The following is an 8,086-nucleotide window of genomic DNA, read 5'->3' on the forward strand; positions in this document are numbered from 1 at the left end:
CGCTGTCACGCCTTGAGTCCCCTGGCTAGTCCTTAAGATCTTCGATGAACAATCGTGTCTCTTCCCTCATCTGCAGGTCAGAGACAGGGAAGGGACCCGACACATGCTCTGCTTCAGAAAGCAGTGCTTTCACTAGGTGATCAAGGAGAAGGGATCCCCTAAGTCTTCAAACTGATCTACCCACGCCCCATCTTTTCCCACATCAACTCTGCTTCTACCATACAAATAGTGCTAAGTCTGTTATGTTTCTGATCAAAAGCCTTCATTGGCTTCTCATTTCCTACCAACTCATCTGCCCTGGCATGTTGGACCTTTCCCAAGTTGACCCCAAATGATTTTTCTAAGCTTATTTCTCACTATAAACACCACACACTCCAGCCAGAATGACACTTGTTTTTCTCAGCAGACATGGAGTTTTCTTGCTTCACCATGTCTTCCTCCCTATCCATTTCCACCTGCCCAAAGCTGAGCCATTCTACAAATCTCATCTCAAGGCCACATTCATGTCCTTAATGGCTCTAGTCATATGTCATCTTTTCTTACATGAGGTTCCTTGTTAAACCCTGGTCATAGTTACCTTCTTTTAATTACATGGTCTCACATAGAGCCTTCTTGGTAGACTGAGCTTAGATGACAGGGACCATGTATGTTCTTCTGTATAACCGTGTCCTGGACAGGGCTTGGTGAATGCAAAATGCTCAGAAATATGTATCTGAATTGATTGTGTTCCTTCCCACCATATTTTTTGTAGATTTGAAAAAGAGCCTTCCTGGTACCTCTCAGGTAATTGTAGACACTTCAATAAAGGAATGGATCTTGGCTGTCATTTTGTCCATCCCTGCATTTGATGATAGGAGTCTCTCCCTAACAAACCTACCAGGGGAGGATGCAGGTCATACTTAATGTTCTAAAGCTGTGAAGGCATGTATTAATTTGCCAGATCCTAATCCTTCAGGACAGTTGCCCATACCCAGTAGTTCTCCCCTGGTGTCTGGAGACCCGGCAAGAATAATGCTAGGTGGCCCACTGCCCAGGTGCTCTTGCCTCTAGAGGGCACTAAAGGTAATCCCACCTTCCCAACCAAGGGGTTTGGTGGGCTAAGACGAGCAACGCATCCACACCAAGAGTAGATTTCACGTTTTGGCCTTTGAGTGCTAAACATAGGATGGGAGCTTGATAGGTAGGAATCATCTACTTCCCTTATATTTCCACAGCACACGGGACTATAGCTTTGTCAGAAACAGGTCCCACCCAGCTCTACCACTTACTTGCAGAGTGATATTTGGCAGAGCTCCTTACCTCTCTGAATGTCATTTTCCTCACCTGTACAATGGGGATGGTAATATAATACCCATTTTATAGAGGTAAATATTAATTAGATGACTGTACAAAATGCTCGTCAAATTGAGTGAAGTTCGATAAACTCAGATGGTGGCTGTATTCTTAAGTACTCAATAATAGTTTGCTGATTGATAATAGAGGGTGAGTCCATATGCACTGGAGGCAGTAATAGGTCCAATGCTCACACTTTTACAAATCAAGTGTTCCCAGTACAGGCAGAAATTAGCCTTATCCTCATTTTTATGGATGATGATACTGAGGCTCAGAGGATAAGAACTTGGTTAGAATCACACAGCAAGTTAGTGATAAAGCAGGGACTTGAACCCAGATATCTGATGCCAAAGGCCCAAATCCTTCCACTGACCCTTCTTTCTCTCTTAATCTGCTCATTTTACCTCCTCTCTGAAGGCAGAGACCCTCTCACTGGCCACACTCCCACATCCCTCCCCACAGCAGTCTCTCTAATCTCAGTTCCTAGAGCACTTGCTTGAACCTCTCATTAGTTCACACTTATGAGTACATCCAGTTAGCCAGGCCAAAAACCTGAGCTCACCTTTCCCTCCCCCTTACTCCTTGTGTCTAATGGTTAATAAGTGCGCCAATTCTACCTTTTATTTAACCCTGAAATTGTTACATGCTTCCCTCTTCCCACTACCACCACTCTATTTCAGGTCTCCAACATCTCTTGGAGTAATGGTCTCTTTGCCCATGTCATCCTCCAGAAAGACATTTCTGACAGAGAAAGCTGACCATGTCATTCACACACTTTAAACTATTTCAGAACAGGTGGCCCTGCTTGCCTCTGCAGCCTCACTTTTCATGACTTCCCCTCCAAATTCATGTCTCTGGTCACTTGGAATGACCTGCCGCTCCTCAACAGACCACACTCTCTCTCCCTTCCAAGCCTTTGCACATGCTACGTCCTCTGCCAGGGTCAATGCCAACCCCACTGCTTTCTGGGATTGGGAAACCCCTCCCCATCCTTCAGGATGGAGTTCAGAAAAGCATCTCTTCTTTCTCCACCTCCTACCCACAGCTCAAGTGATCCTGAAGCACCTTGCACTTATTTTATCATTGCATTGATCTCCCTGGATTGTAACTGTCATTTACTTCTTTGTCCTTATCTCTAGATTATAAGACCATGAGTTGTGAGCAAGGCTCTCTTTATTCATTGCTCTACCCTCAGATGAGTGGAGTGTTGAATGATTATCACTGCACTGAATTCTTATGAATGAAGGGAGCTCTGCAGTTTGTAAGGAAGTTGTCCTGGGTGTTGGGTGCATCTCCAAATAGCACCACAGAATCACTCACCCTCCCTCCCTCTTCATCCCCAGAATTCCAACCACAGCAAGATAGCATGATGACTGACTTCCTTGGGAAACTTCCAGCAAGTGGAGCATTTCAATAAACAAACAATGAAAGTGCAGAACAAATGGGGAGAGGGAAATGTAGGCCCCCAAGAGGAGGACTGAAATTAGACTTGGCAAAACGCTGTGAATGATTCTAAGGCTGACAGATTTATGATTGGGAATTTTGTGTTTCCAAAGAGACCCTGCCTGACTAGTATACTAATGGACAGGGCTGTACATAAAGTCAGAGTGATTTGGAGGAGATAGGCAACTTAGATTCATTGGACTTGGAAAGAGCTCTGAATTTTTACATTCTGTCTTCAACCACAGGGGTCCTGAATGGTCTTAGTATGGGTGCCTTTACGTACATGTGTGCTCTCCCTTTCTGTTCCTCTTTACACACACATACCTGATTCAAGGATTGAGTTTATAAATAAACTTGATCATATTCTCATGCTTCCTCAAGAAATAAGATAAATGGAAAAGAGACCCATAAGCTTCTTTTTTAATTTTTCTGGATCTCAAGGATTTAGGCATTCCAGATTCTTCTATTTGAGTCAAACTAGATGTCTCCATTCCAAGTTTCAGCATCCCATTCCTTGCCATTCATGCCTTAGCTTTCATCTAAGAAATCTAGGTAACCTGTGAGTTCTACTAACATTATAAATTCTGATTTTCAATATATTAGTCCTGAATATATATGCCAGCCCCACTGCCATCCATGTTAGGGAAACCCTCCTCATCCTTCAGGATGGGGTTCAGAAAAGCATCTTCTCTTTCTCCACCCACAACTCAAGTGAAGCTATAATAGGTTTAAAAAAATTATTTTAGAGCTCTCAAGTTCTCTGAATGTGCCTAGAACTGAAAGTTTAGAACTCTGAGCTTGTAATTTTCTTTCCATAAGTCCTCCAGTGCAGTCAGAAGAAGCCAATGTATCTTAGAACTGTTGGAGTCACATAATTCCCACCATAACAGTCCATTTCAGCAGTAATTTGGTCTACCAAAGACTTGCTTTCAATAAGCATATCATCCCAGGTATTCACAGGTGATAGCTTAAGTAATTCTTTTGCTATTACATGCCATGGATCACTTGTTACTGGGAAAGGAGTTCCACCAGGGGCCCAAGTATCCAAGCAGGTCATAAAGTTATCCCAGAGTCTCATCTCTGTGGGTCAGTTACCCAGAACCACTTTCTGTATCAGTTACTCTATCAGCCAATGTCCCATCAGAAAAACATGCCATTCTAGCTCTGTGCTGTCTAATAGAGTAACCATTAACCATATGTGGCTATTTACATTTAAATTATTAAAATTAAACATAAAAATCAGTTCCTCAGTCACACTAGCCACATTTCAGGAGCTCAACAACCATATATGGCTAGAAGCTGTATTGGTCAGCAGAGTTGGACATTTCTATTATCAGAACATTCTATGGGACCACACTACTCTAGATCATTTCAAGCAGGAAGGGATTTAAAGCAAGCAATTGTTGACGGAGATGTTGGGCACATGGGAGTAGCCCAAGGAAGAAAGGACTTAGAAGGGTTAAAAGAGAAAAAGGGAGATTGGGAAGGTTCTGCCACTGTGAGTGGAGCCAGCTCACAGTAGGTACTGATCTATTAAGGGTGCTGCTGCTGAGGAGGACCCTAAGAGCCTGTGCTTGATGCTGCTGCTGCAGGGGGTATCACCAAGAAGTGGGACGGAACAAATAGCTTCTTCCCTCCACACACCTTTCAGGCCCATGCCTACCCCCTAGCTGGCAAGGGAGTCTATAGAAATGTAATTTGCAAGTCTTCACACTTCCTGTAATACTACCAAGACTAAAGAGAGTGGGAATGTATCTTACATCAGAGATAACTGCAGCACCCTGTAGCTTACATCCATTGCTTTGACTCTAGCACTGCCCCCTGCCCTTTATGTTCTAGCCACATGCAATTGCTTTCAATCCTGCTATGAAACCATGACTGCTTCTCTCCAGATCTTGCATATACCATTCCCTCTGCCTGAAACATACTTTCCTTTACTCTTCACACAGCTAGCTATTCTCATCCCTCAGATAGCAAGTCAGATGTTACCTTCTCAGAGATCTCTAATGACCTTGCCAATCTGCCTAAAATAGCAACATCCCTCACATCTCCAGCCCTAGCTATTTTCCATTAAGCCACCTATTTATCTTATAGTCCTTGTTTCAATTGAAAATTATCTTTTGTGTTTATTATCTGTATCCCCTCGCTAGTATATAAGCTCTAGGAATGCAGGGGCTTGTCTGTGTTTTTCAGTGCTGTATTCTCAGCATTTAGAGCAGTGCCTGGCATGTAAGAAGCACTCTGTAAATGTAGGTTGTCTGAATGAATAATTTCCATCCATCCTTCGGGTCTGAAATCTTTCCTGTCACTCTAGCTGGATGAGGTGTTTCCATAGAACCCATACTTCTCCTGTTATGACACTTAAAACAGTTGTAATTACTTATATCTGGTCCCTGGCTAGACTGTAAACTTAGTGAAAGCAGGTACCATGTCTGTCTGGTTCACAGTTGAGTCTCCTAGCACAGGGCCTGGGATATAGCTGGAAGGGAGAAATTACTTCATGGATTTGGTCATCATACTGTTCTGTCAAAGAGTCTGGGAGTGGTGGGTATATTGAAACTAAGCAAAGGAAAACAACAAGGCAATTATTAATTCTAGGAAAAAACTAAAATCTTAGCAAAAATGGAAATGTAATCACAAAGCCCTACACAGCCTGGCTATGAATAAAATTTACATGTTCATAATCAGGGCCAACAGGACTGTATTGATTATACTAGACTTTATAAGTTGTTGAAGTGTTGGCATTTTTCTATACTGGTTAGTAAATAGTAGCTACTCCAAGCTCCCTGAGTACCGCAAGGCCACTGTTCCAGTTGCCCTTGACCCCCATCTTAGAACTCCTTGAACCTTCCCAGGATGCAGCAACTAAAGAGACAATGCCTGGCAGAGGCAGGGGCTCCAGAACCCTACTGGAAAGGCCAGCATCTCTTTGGATCCTTTAGTGCCTGTGCCAATCAGCCATCTTCAGGCCCTCCTAGGCACTGCTTTAGCTCCCCTACAAAGCTCACCTCAGCTTGCTTGCTACACCTACCTGGACTCAGGGAGCCCTACATGAGAACCATCTGGAGATACCGAGCCACCAACCAATGGCAGCCTGCCCCATCTCCCACACATCAGCCCCTGTCCCTAAGTGTTCCACCTTTCCACCTTCTGCCAGCAGCCTCAGACCTCTCCAGGTGACACAGCAGTCCTAGAGGGGACGCTGGCAATCCAGAGGGCAGTATTTTTACTGGTACTCCTGGTCATAATATGTAAATACAACATAAATTATTTAACCAAAAATCCTGATATAATTATATTGAAGGATGGGGCTGGGAAGTGGTGTTAGTGAAATCTTCCATTGTTCAAAGTCAGCAGATAAAGTCTGAACTTAAAAATCAACAAAGAAAGGTATAAGTATATTATCTGGAATAGAGAAGTAAATACCAAAAGAAACAGCTGAGAGAGTGAAAGTGGCTTGTTGTTTCTGAAAAGTGGGGCTTGGCACGGGGAGAGATAGAGAGGAATCTACAGTGCTTTCTTATAAGCCTTACAGAACATTTGCCTTTTGGACCATGTACATATTACTCTTTTTTTTCTCAGCAGACTGTTACAGGAATCCTGGTCAATGGTGATGGCAATGAGAGAGAGATAGGTGGATGCAAAATTATGATTTGGATATGAATTGGCCTAACTTGGTAATTGCCTGATGATAGAGGGCGGGAGGGGGACAGGGACAAGAATCACACAGATTTGTGTGTATAACGGGTTAGAGAATGACTGTTTCTTGGTAAGCACTTGGATGCCAAGGGCCCCTCCAGACTCCACATACAGCAAGAATGACTACCTCTGCTTAGGACAACTGGAATGAGTTCACAGAGAAAGCTGGTCTTGAAGATAGTATAGAACTTCTCAGTTTTACAAAACATGAGCTCTGTCGTGAGAGAGTACATTAAGGAATGATATTCTCAGGGAGGGGTGATGGAGAATAAGAGGAAATACGAAGGCACAAAAGCATGGGAGCAACATTTTGTGGGGGAAGTAGTGAGTTGTTCCATGTGGCTGAATGTGGGAGACATACTGAGAAGAAAGTGGTGGGAAATAGAGCAGGAATAAGAGTTCATGGCCAGATCCCAAGAGCCTATAATGTAGTCCAAGTGGTCCTTTCCCTTGACTTGGTGGCATGATAACAGCTACAAACCTGAAAAACAATTGGAAATACACATCAGAAGCCACTGAAATGTTTCTGACCTGTGTCCCAGTGATCCCCTATTCCTGGGGATTGTTCCTAAAGAAATACTTTTTTTAAAGGATGCAGAGAGCAATATCCATTAAGATATTTATTGCACCATTATTAGAAATAGTGAAAAATAGGAAAACACCCAACATTTATGTCAGAGAATACTTAAGGAAAAGATGGTGCATTCATCCACTTGATAACACATATGCAGACTGGTATGCCTGTCAGAATTTAAGTGGGCTCACCCCGGAGGCCTGCTGGGCCCAGGGGAGTGGAGAAGGCCCAATGTGGACAACACAGAGCTGAAGAAGAGGACCCTAGGTCAGCCCCAACAGGGGCACAGGAAGGGGAGCTTCCATTTATTAGGCATTTGGTATCTTATTTAATCCTCACAGCAATCCTATGAGGGTGGTCCTAATACCATCTCTGTTTGATGGACAAAGACATGAAGGTCAAAGGGGTGAAGTGATTTGCCCAGAACCATCTTGCTGTAAAGTAGAGGAGCTGAGATTCCACCCGACATCTATGTGATAGCAGAGCAGTCAGTGCTTTTCTGTGCGCTATGATGCCAATTGTCAATGAGGACCATCTTATCTATGGAGCATCCCTTTTACATGGCCCTGGCATCCTTCAGTCGTAGAGGAACAGGGCCAAACCTGTATGAACGAACACCAGGAGCTGGCAGTAACTAGCAAGTTGGAAAAAGCAGTATGCTACAATGATGAGCAATAAAAATAGAATATGTAATTGTGTCAGTGATGAAAGCAGCCAAAAAAATTATGCTCGTGGACAGCAGGAAGAGTCAAGGAGAAATGGAAACAGATACCATGTGAATGGGGGCTCTCTTTCCTCTTTCTCTTATTTTTGGAGTTTCCATTCTTATCACTGTATTGTTTGCACAATAACAAACAATTAACAAATGAAAAATGGGAAGGCAGAGAACATGAGCCCCTGGGGTGGGCCCATGGCCGTGCCTTGAGTCCATCTGCAGCTCTGGGCCTTCCAAAGGCCATTGTGATGGCAGCACTCATAAAGAAGAAGCTGGACAAAGGAGGGAAGGAGAGAAACACAGCAGTGACCCATGCTACCGGG

Source organism: Manis javanica, chromosome 11, assembly GCF_040802235.1.
Source record: "Manis javanica isolate MJ-LG chromosome 11, MJ_LKY, whole genome shotgun sequence".
Lineage (NCBI taxonomy): Eukaryota > Metazoa > Chordata > Mammalia > Pholidota > Manidae > Manis > Manis javanica.